General features: G+C 38.1%; 1 protein-coding gene across 1 annotated transcript in view; it reads right to left on the minus strand.

Annotated features, from left to right (window-relative positions):
* LOC136874583 (uncharacterized) overlaps window positions 1-17798 on the minus strand; it is a 1690155-nt gene that overhangs the window by 924334 nt on the left and 748023 nt on the right. The gene's annotated exons all lie outside the window — the stretch shown is intronic.

Below are 17798 nucleotides of genomic sequence, written 5' to 3' on the forward strand. Positions count from 1 at the left end.
ATGACCATCTTATTTTTTTTAGTTTTGGTGTCTGTTTGTCTATAAATTGGAAACTACTGGATATATTTCCACCAAACTTGATATTTAGAATACACCTGTCCTTGGGTAGGTTTCAGGGCAAATATTGTTTCTAAATCCATGAAATGACTGGGCGGTTTATACGAAACCGAAACCGTGCTTTTGCATTCCCACAAAATATACACCACCAAACTTAATAGAAATCTACCTGCCTTAAAGGAAATTAATTTTTAAACCTTTTTTCTCATGTGCATCATTTAGGTAAGAGGATTTATAAGGGAGATATCATTAACCGGACTTAACTTAAGAACGGGCGCCTGTTGAGCGTATTTCTTACAACTTGAAAACTGTTGAAGATATTTGAACCAAACATTATATTTAGCATCCACCTTTCCAAAGGTTGATTTTAAAGGTCAATAACATTTCCTGTTCCTGGAATGGACTGGCGGTTTATAGGGAACCTAAATGGTGAATTTACTCTTCAACAATATATAGAATACATGACCAACCTGACTGGAAATCGACCAAATTTGTTGGAAATCCATTTCTAAAACTTTATTTATGTGTATTTTATCGACAGAAAGATTAATAAGGGAGATATCATGAATGGTCGGTTTTGCAGGGTAAGTCCAGCAGACATAGACAAAAAGGTGTTGTACGTGGAGCAGATTCCTTATCTATCTATATAAGTAAAATCCTAACGACTGTGTGCCTGTACATTGACTATTTTGGTGAAATGTTCGCACAGCTACGCGTTTAAGTGGTAATAATAACAACCATCTGCATAATTTTTTAGTTTATTATCCTGAAAGTACTAATTTTAACCCTCCTCGCCCAAAATCCACATTGCAGCATAATCTGCCAGACGAACAAGAAAACAGAAATTTGGCAAAATTATACGTTTTAGCCTGTAACGGACAGAACATTTCCAAGAGCTTTAAATTTTTCACATTTTCCCCAAAGAATATCGAAATATGGAGGCAATTTTAATGATGGTGCAGATCTTTGCGAAGTCCTATCACATAAGGGAATGCACATTCTCCATTCAATTTGGAGTGAACTACAACCTTGGTCTTATGACTTTTAGTTGTATCTGTATCCCTTTTACGTTTGATTTTTGTCTGTTTCTCGACGTTAAGTAAATTAGGACTTTTCACATGCATAATTCATACTTTAATCACTAATTAGAAAGATAGAATCATCAAACCTACACGAAAATTGGCCCAGCCAGTAGCCATATGTGAGCCAAATGCTATGTATGTAGCTGTCACATAATTATATGAAAAGTAATGCGATGTGAAATAATCTTACAAAATTTTTACCCTATTCAACGTTTCTAACTCGGACCCATGTATAGATCAGATATCATACGACCAGCCATTTAGGCCGCTAAATTTGACGTCTTATGGTACAATCCTTTGTCGATATGACGTCCGTTTTGCAGCAGTCAATCTGTAAATGAAGGTCTGCAATATTTTAAGCATGCATATACTTTCGTATGTCGATCTATAAATATTCACTGATGTAGTCTTGTAGCGATCGAGAAAGGCTGTGTCTGCTATTGTAATCAGTACTCCCCACCGACTTTGACTAGCAGTAGGAATGGGGTCCTTCTACAATTCCTGTGTAACTGGCATTAATAAGGCAGGCCTACCATTGTAATGAATAATTCACTTCTCGATTTGACTTGCAGAAGGCAAGGGAGCATGCAGTTTTGTTCAAAACTCCCCTTACCCGATTGTGTTTGGCTGTAGGCAAGCGTTCCCGCAGTTATAAACAGATGTACGCATCTAAAATGTGACTGGCATTAGGCATACCGGCCTGCTATTTTGATGGAAACTCACCAACTTGGTGTGACTGGCAGTAAGCTCGCTGGCAGTTGGATAAGGGGCCTCTCATTATAATGATAACTGCACAACTCAATTTTGACTAGTTGTAGGGAAGTTTCCTGCCATTATAATAAAAACTCCTCAATTTGTAATATGTCTGGAAGTAGGAAAGGGGGACTGCCATTGTGACGGAAACTCCCCAAATCGATTGTGACCGCGCAGTAGGCAATGGGGCCTGCAATTATAATGTAAACTTCCCAACTCGATTGTGAATGGCAATAGGCAAGTGAACCTGTCGTTATCATCACAAATCCGTAACAAGCACTTTACATTGGAAACAACGTATGGGGACCTCTCCATGCTGTTTCTCGGATGACGCTAAGAGACATGCTATTTCAAAGCAATCTTATTTACTGCATGTACAGTATTTACTTCAATATTCGTATACAATGCAGAATACCGTAGCGAAGCACGGGTACATTTGCTAGTCCTTAATAAATTTATATTGTTTACAAAATTATTCTTATAATATCTCCCGTACCTACAAACATAGTCAACTCATATACAGTATGTGGAATTACTTCAAATAATACCAAACAACTGGTATAAGATTAAAAATTTACATCGCATTTATTAACTTAATTATTTTTTATCCATTTTGGAACCTACGTAGCATCACGACCTGATGCGTCTTGACCAGAGCCCCTTTTGCCACCACTTTTCAGAGTTCCTGAAGGGCCTTCACAGCTACCGTAGGGGTCCCAGGGCGCTCGAAGGGACTTCACCCCTCCAGGCAGTCCCCTACTTTGGCTGTCCAAACTCCTTAAGCCAGGGGATGGAATTAATTTCTTCACACACCTATTTTTATTTATAATAACTTGCACTGGTCAAATGCCCTCTAACATTTAATTTATTTACTCTGTTGCTGTTTATTCTCTTCTTGAATATCTATACAGATTTTGGAAAAGGATCAAACACTACCCTGGTAAACTGTTCCACTCATTCACGCCCTTCCCAATGAATGAAAATTTACCCCAATCGCTTCTGCTATAATTCTTTCAAATTTTATACTTGTGGTCAGTCCTTCCGACATAATTATTTTCCAACTGAAGCCTCTCACGGATATCTCCCCTGCTTCTTCTCCTGTATAGGCTATATGAAATCCTATAAGTCTAGTTTTCTCCCTTCTCTTACTTAAAGTTTGCCACCCAAGTTCCTTTAACATTTCTGGTGCACTATACTTTCTCCTAAAATCCCCTGTTACAAATCTTGCTGATTTCCTCTGTACACTACCTATTTATTTTATTAGGTATTCTTGGTGAGGATCCCAAACACTGTTTGTATATTTCAATAATGGACGAACCATACTTACAATGAAGATATTGCGGCATCGGCCGTAATTTTCTCCTTTAATTCCTAGTTGCATCCTTTAAGTAGCCTCATTATGACATGTAACGATCTGTATGCTTTCCAAACAATGTCATCCACATGATCCTTCCAGTGCAAATTACTTTCAAATTTCACACCTAAGTATTTGCTCTTGCCAGTTTTTCGGATAACTACCTCATCCAAAGTATATTCAAATTAAATTTTAAAACTCCTGTTTGTAAATGTTGTAACAGTTAATTTGCCTCAATTAACCTTCATATTATTTTCTTCAACCCATTGTTGGATTCTCTCAATGTTCCTTTTTAATCTGAACAATACTCAATGTTATTTACTTCCCTATAAACAATTATGTCATCTACATACAATCTTATTTTTGATGTTATCTAATTCCCAAAATCATTTGTGTGTATTAAGAAAAGTAACGGACCAATTGTGCTACCCTGTGCAATTGCCTACCAAACTTTCTCTTCCTGTGATAGATTACTTCCTACTTTGACTTTCTGAACCCTTGAATTTAGAAAAGTTTTTATCCGACGTGTAACCCTTACGTCCAATCATATTCCCTCCAATTTCTTTAATAATATTTCATGTTCCACTCTATCAAAGGCTTTGGAAAGTTATATGGCTATGCTATCTAACTGGCCTCCTGAATCCAACTGATATGATATGTACTGCTGAAATCCTCCCAGTTCTGCATCACAAGATTTTTTTAAGTTCAGAAATGGCATTCCTAGCGTCGTTGTGAGCTACGTCGTACGTCCCGCCGATGATCAGTACTGCATCACGACATCCGAGATTTCCTGTTGCCTGCTTTGTGTTTTCCAATACCTTCTTGATTGGGGCCCCAGGATAGATGACGGCCGATGCTGCAATATCTTCATTGTTCATTCCCTTCGCAATTCCCCTCGCCTGGCTATCACCAAATATAAGAATGTTCGACACTTTCGCCGGTGCACTGTGTGGGATTTTAGGCCTAACTTTGCCGCGTCTCGTAACGGAGTTTGCGCTATACGTTTGACTGCTTCCCGTACGGATAAGTCCTTGCCTATCGCTTACTTCCCTCAGGGCTGAAAATCTATTTTTGGTATCAATTACAAAGTTGTCCTTATTTAACCCGCGGTTACTCTCATGGTGAGCTCGGCGCTCACCTTCGTAGTATATTGCTTCTTGTTGGAATATTACAAAACCTCCACCTTTGTAAGTCCCTGTACCTTTGTAACAGATTATTATGAAGGGGATGTGTCAGTCATTTTCATTATTTTTGAAGATAAACACCCGCAATTCATTATTAGGCACGGCAGTGTATGTTTGGTGAGCGGTGCGCTCAGTAGCGAGGATCTGTGCTTCTTATATTTCGCTCATTGTAATAAGTCAGGTTTTGTTTTATGCTTGTGTTTAATGCGAAATGTTTATACTGTGGGTGTTGTTAGACAATATTTACAAGTTATTGTGGCATCCAGTGATCAGATACTTTCGTGGTTGTGTGAAACGAAGGAGGGAATGTCTTGAACATCGAGACTGATGGTATGAAACAGATGAGGTTTACGGAAGTGATCATAACTCTGTTTCAGAGTGTCTGCAAGTTCTGGGGAAGGAGAGGAACTTTCGTTTATAGCAAACTGTGATATCAATGTATATAGCTTGTTTTACGACCGGATGCCTTTCCTGACGCCAACCTCAGTTGAAGAGCTAATAAAGATTAAATAAATGATGGTGAACGAAGTTGGCTAAACAGGTGTAAGGAATCGGCTGTAGTCTGTGAATAGAAACTGCCCCGGTATTTGCCTGGAAGCGTAAACAGAAAACCATTCTCAGCACAGCTAATGGTGGGGATCGAACTCGCGCGTCTCCCGAATGTTGAGCTTGCCGCCATAGCCACTCCACTCGGCTGTGTTCCTAAATAAATAACTATCTCAAATGGACATATTAAAAATACCTCCATATTCATATGGACATATTATAGCCTTTAAACATAAAGGTGAGCGCTGCGCTCACCAGCGAGTAACGGTGCACGTAAAGACCTAGCGAGTAATGCCGGGTTAACTGTATACTTTTCCTTCTAGAATCTGAAGTAAATTGACACCACGTGCTAGAATTAACGGAGCCACCTGTGTTCTGAGTGTTTACCGGTACCGGTAATTTCGATTCCAGTAAACGTGCCTTCTCCTTTAAAATCTCATTATCGGCTTTTAATACTTGTAAATCATGTTGCAATAAAGAGTGAATTACAAGTACATTATTACCTCCATCTTCCAAGGAATGAGACGCCAGCGATTCGTTGACAGTTGTAGGCCTAGGTTTGTTACCGCTATTCAAATTACACAGGTCACACAGGTCCAAGTATCTTAATTTTTAGCAAAACCAGCACTACATATACATTCAAAATTGTACCAAATTAAACACGTTTCACGCTGGATACCATTCTTCACTCGCTTCTTGTTTACACCACACTTATTCCCGATTATTTCGCAAGGGAACTGGCAGCTATCTTCACTTACATCCTTCGCTGACGCCATCTACCTTCAACGCAGCCTGTACGATCATATCGGCCACCTGTACTCTAAAGCCTCTCTTTGGTAATATGTGTGTCAGTCATGGCTATCCGTTAATACTGCACACAACAGCCTGCAATATCACATCAAACATCAGTATTCCAAATCTCCTTATTGAAAATATGTCCCTTAGTAATGGCCATCCATCGATGCTTCACATCACAGCCTGCAAGTATACACCGACCATCTGTACTCTAAAGCGCCTTTTCAAAAGTATGTCACCCAGTCATGGGCATCCATCAATACTTCACATCGCGGTCTACAAGATCACATCGACCATCTGTACACTAAAGCCCCTGTGTAACAATATGCCCCTCAGTGGATCACACCGACCACTTGTACTCTAACGCTTCTCTTTGATAATATGCCTCTAGGTCATGGCCATCTATCAGCACTTCACCTCACAGCCTGCACAGTTTCTATGTAACATCGTGTATCCCTAATTTCATGTCAAAAATGTTTACAAGTTGCTTTAATACGCACCGACACAGATAGGTTTTATGACGACGAAGGGGTGGAATGAACTAGGAGCGGGAAGGAAGCGGCCGTGGCCTTAATTTAGGTACAGCCCCAGCATCTGCCTGGTGTGACAACGGGAAACCACGGAAAACCATCTTCGGGGCTGCCGACAGTGGGGTTCGAACCACTATCAGAAGAATACTGGATACTGGCCGCACTTAAGGGACTGCAGTTTCTGAGCTCTGGGACCCAAATTTTCCGGTTAACCCAACCGTAAGACATATTTTTGTCAAATAGATGTAGTGAGCTTTAATTCGGGGAAAGTGTTTGGCTTGCTCCATTGTTAAAAGTACAATGCGGAAAGATTAATAATCCCAAGGAAAGGTGCATGCCGAATTCCTCCAACAAAAAGCGTGGATTCCTGTGTCACGTAATAATGTGTAAAGATCCATATTTATGAAAACGGACTAAAAGTGTCTGCCTGGACTGGGAACAGCTAAGTGGATGATTCTTACAGACTGAATTAAAAACGAACAATCTAATTTCAACCATAAAAAGGGATATAAACTTAGTTCATCTGAGATATAACCAAGGATGGTTGTACGAAGTATTGATTTTGAATGTAACTATGCATTCTTTTGTTTAATGTGAAACATTATTGTAAGTTATTAAGTTGTTATCTAAAAGCATGGTTTAAAATACTAAGGAATCTTTATTTGGTGACTGGCCGACGGTGATAGCACTGGAACAAAAGAGAATAATTTTCTCTTGCAGTTGCGGATGATGAGCGACGAAAAAGGGAATGTTTATTCGTTTTATTATTTACAGATTTACGTGGCTTCCTTGTTTAAAATCAGCCTGTGTGATTCCCGAACAGAACCAACATTCTAGAAAAATAATGTAACTCTAATTACTTGTACATACGAATTTTGTAATTTCTGCGGATTTTATTAATTAATACCACTGAGAAAATGCCCCTTAAAATTAATAACAAATTCATAAATAACTTCATTTAAGCTGTCATATGGTCTAGAATACCTCTTAATTATTATTCATCTCTACGTGTTTCGTCTGTCCCATTACGTCCTTCAATTTCGAGCTCGTGTTTCTATTGTGACTCTGAATAAGTGAATTTTTATTTAAAGTAATTTTTTTTGTTCTGCTCACTGTTTACAACGATGCACTTGAATTCTTCATGGTCAGTAGATTAACCCTTCACAATATCGAACTAATTTCTTACCTTTGCAGCCAATTCTCCTGAAATGTACGATTGACACTGAAACGCAGTATCGTCTTAGATGCGCCATTGTAACAATGAAGTACGACTCCATGGCTAGAATATTACCTCCCGTAGGTTCCCGTGTTCGACACCTGGCCGGGACGGGCATTTTAACTCTCGATGGTTATTTACTAGGAATGAGAAGCTACTGGGGTAAATATATTCAGTAAGGTGGTAATAGTTAGAGTGGAGTATATTGAAAAACAGAACATTATGGCAGAATACGGAACGAAAAGGGCACTGCTGGAATTTTGTATAAATATACACAATATTGCAACAAGGAGAGAAAGGCTTCCTAACAGAAAAGTGAGAGGAATGGTGAGGTGGCTAATGGGAATTTATAAAAATTAGGGTCAGAAAGAAATAACGAAACCCTGTGGAGAAGAAATTGAAAAAGCGCATCTATTAAGATTTTGTAGGGGAACGGTAACACTGAGAGTAAAATATCTGGGAAGAGAATATAAAAAACATACAAAGAGAAGGAGAATTCTATGCAATTGCTAAAATACTAAATAAAGAGGGTTACCCGGAAAGGATAGCAGTTTTTATTTTAGAAAGTATGTGGAAAAATTAAATTTAAAAATCTAAACAATTACAAACGAGAAAAATAACGGATGAGTATGAGGTGGATAAGAGGCCTGCGTGTCCAAAATAATTAATATAATTACTAGTATGTTAGATATAATGTAGTAACGTATAAATGGCCGTATGGTCGTGTCATTACCTTCCATCCATAATTCAGCCGTTAAGTAAGGCATGTTGTTAAAGGTGGGATACTCCACAAGACTCTTGAGACCAAAGTAAGCATTCAATAATCTAAGGGAAAGGAAGATACATGCTGTCCTAGAGATTTTAGCATTGATAACGTCTAGGAAATATTCAGTTATATTTAGTGTAGTAACAGTCAAATAATTATAAGAGGAAAATATAATACATATATCTCCCTAGTTTCAGGCGATCCGGAAATAGGAGATGGGAAGGTACTGTTCCATTCCATTCTGTGGTCATTTGCTCTGGCTCAGGGACGGCGTGTGTGTTTTTAATATTCCACATGATATTTCATTCTAAATAGGGCCTCATCTCACAGACTGCCCTGTCCGCACGCCACAAAACATGATTTTATTTACTTCCTTAAAGGTGTATCTGATTGCTACGACCTCAGTGCCTCCACCAAGCTGTAAGATTATATTAGCGGAGTGATACCAAACCATAAACATATGTAAGTATCAGTGGCCTGTCACTTACCCGAATTCCTAACACACGCTTTACAAATCATGTGATACATTCTTACTTGAAGGATGTGAAACGTATAGCAAGCACGATCCGAAGTCTGATATGGAGAAGTGCCAAATTGACTTCAGCAACCGTGGGGATGTAGCTTGTGATCGGCTGATATGGTGACCCTCAGTCCAGGACAGTTTGAACGGCGACGAATGCATGAGTCCTATGAAGGAAATCACTGATACGAACAAATTACGAAAATTATGGCCAGGCTCTGCAACAGCAAGAAGGTCAGGTAGAGCGAATGTGTGAGCGGTTCTCTGATTGGTCTGTTGGAAGGTACAGTGATGCGCATTCCTACAGCAATCTTTTCTTGTATAACTCAATAACTACCACTCCCTCATTCATACATTAGTTGATTTTTCGGACTTTATTGCAATTATTTTATTTACTGAATTCCGCTTTTAATATCCTACTTTTGCACAGTTTGTTGACAGTGTATTCTTGCATCCTTAAATAATTTCACCGTATTTTTCCACAACTCTTCTCAGTCTTGCGTAAATATCTTTCCGAAAAACTATCGTACAGAAAACTACTAATATTACTACTAACTATATAGAGAAAGCGCTTTAGTGTTTAAATAAGTATCCTTCAAAGTACAATTGAAATAATATTTCATCCTTGCGCCTTGCTACTATATTATTACAAATATACGCATATTTGACCTCTTCACGCCCCCCCCCCAACCGCAATTCCTCCACGTACAGAATTTTGGTAGACAAATACACGTTTCCCTAGGTTATTAATTTGATTAAAATCTCCTGTTTGTACATTGATTTCGAAGCACGTATTGTGTTCGTAACTCAGTAATAATTTCCATTCCGAATACTACCAGTATTCAGTCATTCGTCATATTCTTTCATAATAAAGTGTTCCTTTTATCTTGTACATGACACTGCCCATGTCTATGCTATTCACGCCTCACTCATCACGCATTTTCTACCGCTGAACTTGGAAGATAGGTCTAGAACGGAGTTCTTGCATACCATTCTTATTTTCCTCAGCCTCCTTAAATCCCTCCCTCCGTAATTTCCTCTTCCTATAAAAAACTCTAAGTATATTTATTTCCACCACATCTTCGTGCTTCCTGTGTATTCCAATATAATATAATTTTCTTGATAGGTCGTTTTGCTCTACGTACAGTGTATACAACAAAATTCAGCGTGTTTACAATATTTCGGATTAGGACTGCAACTGGTTCTCCTAATTAGGCAAAATTTTTACTATTTTAGAATCAAAATCTAGAAAGAATTAGCAGTGTACGAAGATTTCTGACCTTTTATTAATCGTACCTGTAAAGAAAAAATTGTCTTACCTATTCGATTAGAACATGTTAGAAATATTGCAATGCTGTAAGAGATGATGTATCCAGCAGTTAATTACAAGGTGAAGTTTACATTCGGAAGTAATTTTTCTCGGTGTTTATATGTTCAGAATATTCAATAGTAATGTCATTATCTTTACGCCCTACTAAGTACTTTTACGGTTTCCTGAGATACCGAGGTACCAGAATTTAGTCCAAGAGGAGTTCTTTTACTTGGCACTAAATCTATCCAGTCGAGGATGACGTATTTGTGCACCTTCAAATGCCACCGGACTGAGCCTGGATCTAACCTGCCAAGTTTGGGTCAGAAGGCCAGGGCCTCAAGCGTCTGAGACACTCAGCTCAGCCAGAATATTCAAGTAATATTCTCAGTTTCCTCGATAGTGAACTCTTTGTCGCCAAATGAACGTAAATACTCCTGTATACAAAAACATTCCCATGTAGCAGAAAAATTATCATAATGGACTATTCTAGAGTAAGTTTTCTCATCATCTTCAGCATCATCATCATTATCACTAAAATCCACTTTCTCACTTCCACATCTAGATTTACTTAAGCCAAATGTTTCTTGGCCTTCATTCGGATCCAAAGGGTACTGCCTCAAAGTGACCTTAAAAGCACCCGGAATGTTCTTCCATTCGGGTGGTATTTTGTAGATAAAATTGGCTTCTCGTCGCACCGACACAGATAGGTCTTATGGCGACGATGGGAAAGAAAATGTCTAGGAGTGAGAAGGAAGCGGCCGTGGCGTTAATTAAGGTACAGTCTTAGCATTTGCCTGGTGAGAAAATGGGAAAACCCGGAAAACCATCTTCAGGGCTGCCGACAGTGGGGTTCGAACCCACTATCTCCTGGATGCAAGCTCACATCTGCGCATCCCTAACCGCACGGCCAACTAGCTCGGTAGGTGGTATTTTAAAATTGATGACATGAACAGTGTTCTTTTATCTCGAGCTGAAAAAATTCATTACAGTAATGTGAACTTGAATAATCACTATCTGACAACTAATTTTTACACGTACCTTCGGACAGTTTTCATTTGATCTTTGTAGGTGCTATATCAGATAAAATTTTAAAACTCCGGATGAAATTTTGTCCACAGCTACACATTTTAATTGAATAAGATTCATAATGAATCACGTCAACAAATTTTGTGAGGTATCACTCTGACAACAATATCATGTGTGGAAGAAAAATACGTTTCTTCAATAATAAATTCATATTTCTCGAATCAAATCCGATCAATCACTAATTTGACAGAATATACACATTGAGCCAGGAATTCTTTCGGTTAGACCTGGGTATGCTCATAAAGCTTAGTTTAAGAACGATATTATTCTGAAATTTTTAATAATTTATCATCTCGTCGTTTAAGAAACAATACTGCGTAACTGACGATGCTCTTCCTATCAATTTGAAGCGTGCCGCCTAATTTTACATTTTTACCCATGTTGAATATTTGGCGGAGTTAGAACTATGGTCACGACTTCCACAAGTTATTTTAGATAAATAGCTTGTGAGGTACAGTATAAGTGTCTACGTGAACACTTGCCTCCCGCTAGGCATGCTGAATGCCTCCGACCTCTGGAAGCACGTAACTCGAAACGAGTCGGATGTAACATACACCCTTATTCGGCCGCATGCTTCTATTTTCCTTAAGTATGGTCACGCCTCCCAACGACATATAGATAGATAGATAGATAGATAGAATGGATAGATAGATAGATAGATAGATAGATGGATAGATAGATAATGCCTTTATTGTTGGCGAAGATAGGGCTCAAGGCCATCTCTTACACTTAACTACTAAAAGAGTATACATGTACATAACTTATACAGTACTTACAAATACAAATAAAACAAATAATATTAATAGCAAAAACAATAGTATTAATATTAAAAATGACAATAAAAGAATCCTTAATTTTAAAAAACACAAAGTAAAATACACTGCAATAATCCGTTCATTCATCCCATTCATTCTTTCATTCACTCAACAATTATCCAGCAATTCAGCAGGATCTACTCAACAAATGCTCGCGGCACGCCACTATAAACTTGCGATGAGAGGGATTGTCCCTAATGTTCGCAGGTGGCAAATTCCATGCCCTGCACGCAGAGATTATAAAGGAGCGGTTGTAAGCAGCAGTGCGGTTTACAGGTATGGTAAGAGAGGAGCCAGATTTCGTATTGTGGTCATTATATGAAGCGAGGTAAGAAAAAGGTGAAGAAAGGTAGTTGGCAGTATTAGTGGAAAGTATTTTGTACAGAAGTGATAACATGTGAAATTCACGGCGCTGGTGCACTCGAAGCCACGACAATTCCTTATAATATGGTGATATGTGAGCATCATATCGCAGATTAAATATATATCTTAGGCAGCTATTGAGGCTCCGGTCAAGTTTCTTGTTACTGTCGCAGGTAATTTCAGTCAACACAGTGTCACAATAGTCAAGTATAGGAAGTATAAGAGAGCATAGATATGCAATCCATTAGAACAATTTTACTTGTGTTCAATTCTCATTTGAGTGTGTAAAGGAAACTGAAAGTTATCGTACTGTACTCTAGAAATATATGGTTGTTTACGTGTTGTATTTACGCACTCCTACAGTATAATACATTTGAGAGTCATTTTCCTTTACGCAACAGCATAGAAAAATGAACAAGATGGAATTTTTTATAGTTGACTGAATAATGTGGCTGGAAGACGTGACAAGTCTTAAGGAGAATAATGGATGGATAGAGCATTGTCAGATACTTGGAATTGTTTCTTGAGCAACAATAACGTCGGTGAAGAGACAATACCTGGTATGCTAGGGGCTTTACGTCGCACCGACACAGATAGGTCTTATGGTGACGATGGGATAGGAAAAGCCTAGGAGTTGGAAGGAAGCGGCCGTGGCCTTATTTAAGGTACAGCCCCAGCATTTGCATGGTGTGAAAATGGGAAACCACGGAAAACCATCTTCAGGGCTGCCGATAGTGGGATTCGAACCTACTATCTCCCGGATGCAAGCTCACAGCCACGCGCCTCTACGCGCACGGCCAACTCGCCCGGTATACCTGGTATGACCAAATGCTCCTCGGATCCATTATTTTCTTGTCACACCTCCCACCCACATATGAATATTCTGTCTATCAGAACACGATTCTTTCTGTACAATTTCCTATGCGAACGTGTAATGTAAAATGAATATTAAATTCAATATCCTGTAGGAATGCGTAGATATGGCACGGTAAGGTTCATTTTCCTTTACGTATTTACGCAGGAAAATGAACACAACGAAAATTGTTCTGAAGGACTACGTATACATATGTGGCTGATCGACTTGAACAATATTAAAGATAATAAAGGATAGGAAGTGCACTGTGACCTACGAGGTTCCGTTTCTTCAACGATGATATGTTTCGTTTTAATAATAATATTCTTGACGTTACGTCCATCTAACTACTTTTACGGTTTTCGCAGGAGCCGAGGTGCAGGAATTTAGGAGGAAATCTTGTACCTGCGAGTATATCTACTGACACCAGGCTGAGGTATTTGACCACCTTGAAATGCCACTGGACTGAGCCAGGATTGAACCTGTCAAGCTGGGGTCACTCAGCCCAGCATGTTTCTTCTTAAACATGACTATCTGGATCTTCAGCAATCGAATTTGCGAGTGTTTGGCATAATGACCTATTCTCTAGCGTTTCTCGACATTATGCAAGTCAGTGAAATATATTTCGTTTTACTACGAAATACTGTTACGTAAGAACGTTTAGGGAAATACTGACCCGCAGTACATGTATCATTTAGAAGGAAAAATCCTTGATTTGAAAAATTCCTTGATTTAGTTAATGCAGTATTGAACATTACATGACAAAAATTTCAGCAGTTTTTAAAGCACAATGACGATATATTTCCTAGAAACACTTTTCATAACCGAAGGAACTGCAATTCCAAATCAAGAAGAAAACCGCGCAATGCCGTAACACCACGCAGAATTCAGTTTCTTACAAGCACATTTACTGCCAGGTGGACATAAGTTAGTGTCTGCTGCAGCACATGAGTTCCTTAAGCCAAAATTCCACTATACTGTAGCTTCAACTATGACAAGATGCCGTCATTGCGACTATGTGGACCCCTCCTTGGTTAAAACTGCTTGCATCTTATCTTAGTGCACGGAAACAATATGTTTACTATCATCAACATGAGTCTTTCACATACAATGTTACTTCTGGTGTACCACAAGGTTCTAACCTTGGCCCTTTATTCTTTATTTTATATATTAATGATTTGCCCACTAGAATTAGGTTTTCTCAGTGTTTATTATATGCTGATGATGTCAAACTTTATAAAGAGATAAAAAATGTTGATGATATGTTGAAATTACAATATGATTTGGATTACTTATACGCATGGAGTATTGAAAATTGTTTGCAACTTAATATAAATAAATGCTGTTTCCTTCAGATTTCAAATAAGAAAAATACATTGAATTATAAATATAAAATTAATAATGAAGAACTCAAAGTTGTCCACTCTGTTAATGACTTAGGGGTAATTGTTACAAGAAATTTATCTTTCAAGGAGCATATTAATACAATGGTTAATGATTCCTATAAGAAATTGGGTTTTATAATTAGAAATTCAAGAGATTTTTCTAACATGTACGCACTCACCTTATTATTCAATAGTATTGTCCGATCAAAACTTGAGTATTCATGTATAATTTGGTCTCCATGTTATAAATCTTACCAAAATCAAATTGAAAGGGTGCAGAAACGCTTTTTAAGATATATTTATTATAAAAAATATAAGATATTCCACTTTAGAAATTATGTTTCATATGAATTTTTGTTGAATGAATTTAAATATGTATCGCTAGCCAGTAGGCGTGTAATAGCCCAACAAATTTATCTCTATAAGATGGTTAATACATTAATTGACGATAATAGTTCGCTTCACGAGTTGTGTTTTAATGTTAGAAAAGGAAATTTAAGATTTCGGCAATTGTTTATTACTCCAGTCTCCAAAACTGTATTTTTTAAGAACTCTCCGTTTATCAATATGTGTGAAACATACAATAACTTAGTTAATAAGTATCATATAGATCTTGACTTTGCTTATGAATATAACACATATGTAAATATATTAAAAGAATTTTTCTCGTCGAAGTGATTTGTTTATATGTATAATATTTACATGATTTTGTTACAATTTTTTGTTTGATTTATTAACAGGCTTCTGTATACGATATATTGTTTCATCCATTTCATACAGAGCATTATCATCTCATTTACATAGCGTTTTCACATTTTCTTTTTGGTATTTCTATGTTATTTGTTCAAATAATTTGTAAAAACCACCTATAATTGGAGCGTGTCTCTGTTGGTGGCACATGTATTAAATAAATTAAATAAATTAAATTAAATTTCACCTTACAACTTTCGCCGGTATGGTTCAATTCTGCGCAAGTTGTTTCAGAGGATGTTTGATCTTGATGACAGGTGAGCTATGGTTCACCATTTCCCCCAAAAAACACTCACTCAGTGGACATTGGAGTGCTACAGGTTGGTGAGGGAGCGATGAGTGATATATAAGTGAAATATATGCAAATTCTAGTAAAGGCGGAAGGTTTGGTTGATTAACGAGATGCAGTTAAATGTTCTAGTTATGAGGAGGTGTTAGTAAGTGGAAAAGAGTGGGTTAAGTGGGGTAGGAAGTGTAATTTTGGTTGCACATGTGTCTGGGCAAACATTGAGGTTAAGTAAGATGAGTTTGCATACCGACTAGCTGAACAAAGAACCTGCCAATGACAATCGTGTTATTTATGTGATACCGGTAAATGTCTTGCCGCATATATTTCATCGGTTGATCTTCTCGCCAGGGTGAACGACTGAGTGCTAATATTGCAAAGATGTCTTCCCTTATCAAAGTGAGCAACCACATGCAATCTTGGTGATTGTATGCCAACACTTACTGCAACTGGAGTGTCTATCCCCTGTGTGAACCAAGTTGTGCGGCAACTCGTGTTGTAACTGTTCTACCCCTCATCAAAACACTTGGGGAGATGAAAGTTATTATCTTGGGACACCTGAATATCAAATAAACTATTTGTGGCTTGCCCGCAAATTGCCACGCAAATAGAAACAATTAACATTCCATGGTTTCCCATTTCTCTATGTGATGTTTGGGCGCCAGGGTTACAGTTTTAAACAAAACTGTAAACAAAAATTTATATTTACTAGCATAGAGACTTATACTTAAATCACAGGGGTAGGATTTTAAATAATTAACCATTAAGTATCACTTAAGAAAGAAAATTAACGCAATATAAAATACAAATGAATTTATTATACAAAAAAAATGAGATGAATCGGAAAAGTTTCCTTAAAGCGTGGAAGAATTCATAATTTACTTTACTGAATTTAATATTGCTTGCTTTATCTAATTGAAGCTCACCAATTGCAGCTTCCGTTGAAGTCATCTGGTTTCCGTGGTTACTCGTTCTCTTCTTCTCGATGTAGAATTTTCTCCATGGACATCCTTCCTTCCTTCTCTGATATGCTACGGGCTGTCTGGACTAGCACACCCTACTTGCCTAGTCTTTAAATTAGACATTGGCCCTATACTTGTAAAAACCGATCAGCGTTGATCGTATGAGGAGAAAATTCAGAGATATGAATTTTTCCATATTAGTAGAAATCTCAATCCAACTGAGCTATACTATTTATACGGTACAGACTTGTACCAAATTCCGTAGACTTGAACTAAACATAGTTCTTCGTCCAGAATATTTACTGAAAATAACACAAGCCGTAAGCTTGTTTCGTCTCGCGCAGATCCGATAACATTACCGCAGCTAAGTACTGCATCGAAGCGACAACACATTGTACAAAAATAACTATGTCGCGGAGCGACCACACACTGTTTCAAAAATCAAATAACGTCGTTCAAAGTAGATGTTCACAGTAGAAGTAGTAGTGATGGAGTATCCGTCCTTATCTCGCTCCGCACTTGATAATATCACCAGCGTCCCCCACTCTTGGTAGCAGCTCAATCTCAGATCTCTATATAACGAAACATCTGATTCGTAGATCGCATTATCATCTCCCCTTCTCTTCTTTCTAGTCGAGTGCAGTAGGCGTGGCGATGATGTACTCTGCTGGTATGCAGGCCTCGCACACGGGTCACTGTTTACTGCCTTCCCCAAACCCATGAGTCACGCAAAATCCCCAGCTTCAAGAATAACCCTCCGTATACACAAATATGAGATGAAATGAAAACAACTATGTCTCAACATATTGACCGTATTTACAACATAATGAACTCCTATCCTACATAATATAATAATTTAAATAATAAAGCGATGTTATCATATAGACAATATGATTCCAAAAGTCCTTGATTACAAATGATTGACGTACAAATAATTGACGATGGCGGATAAACTTGATATCAAATGATATCGCGTAAAATGATATTATATAAAATTAGTAGGGCTGGAGAAGCCTGGACGGTTACAGTGTGGTCCTGTACAATAGATAGAAAGGTATTCTCAAGCACAGGACTACGTGAGTAACTGACCAGTGTAGGTGTACGGGAAGGCGAGAGCAGCAAAACATGATTGGCATAGAGCAATACCGTGCGGCGATAGGTGGCTGGCTGGGCAGGCAGAAGA

The sequence above is a fragment of the Anabrus simplex genome, chromosome 5 (genome assembly GCF_040414725.1).
Source record: "Anabrus simplex isolate iqAnaSimp1 chromosome 5, ASM4041472v1, whole genome shotgun sequence".
NCBI classification, from domain to species: Eukaryota; Metazoa; Arthropoda; class Insecta; order Orthoptera; family Tettigoniidae; genus Anabrus; species Anabrus simplex.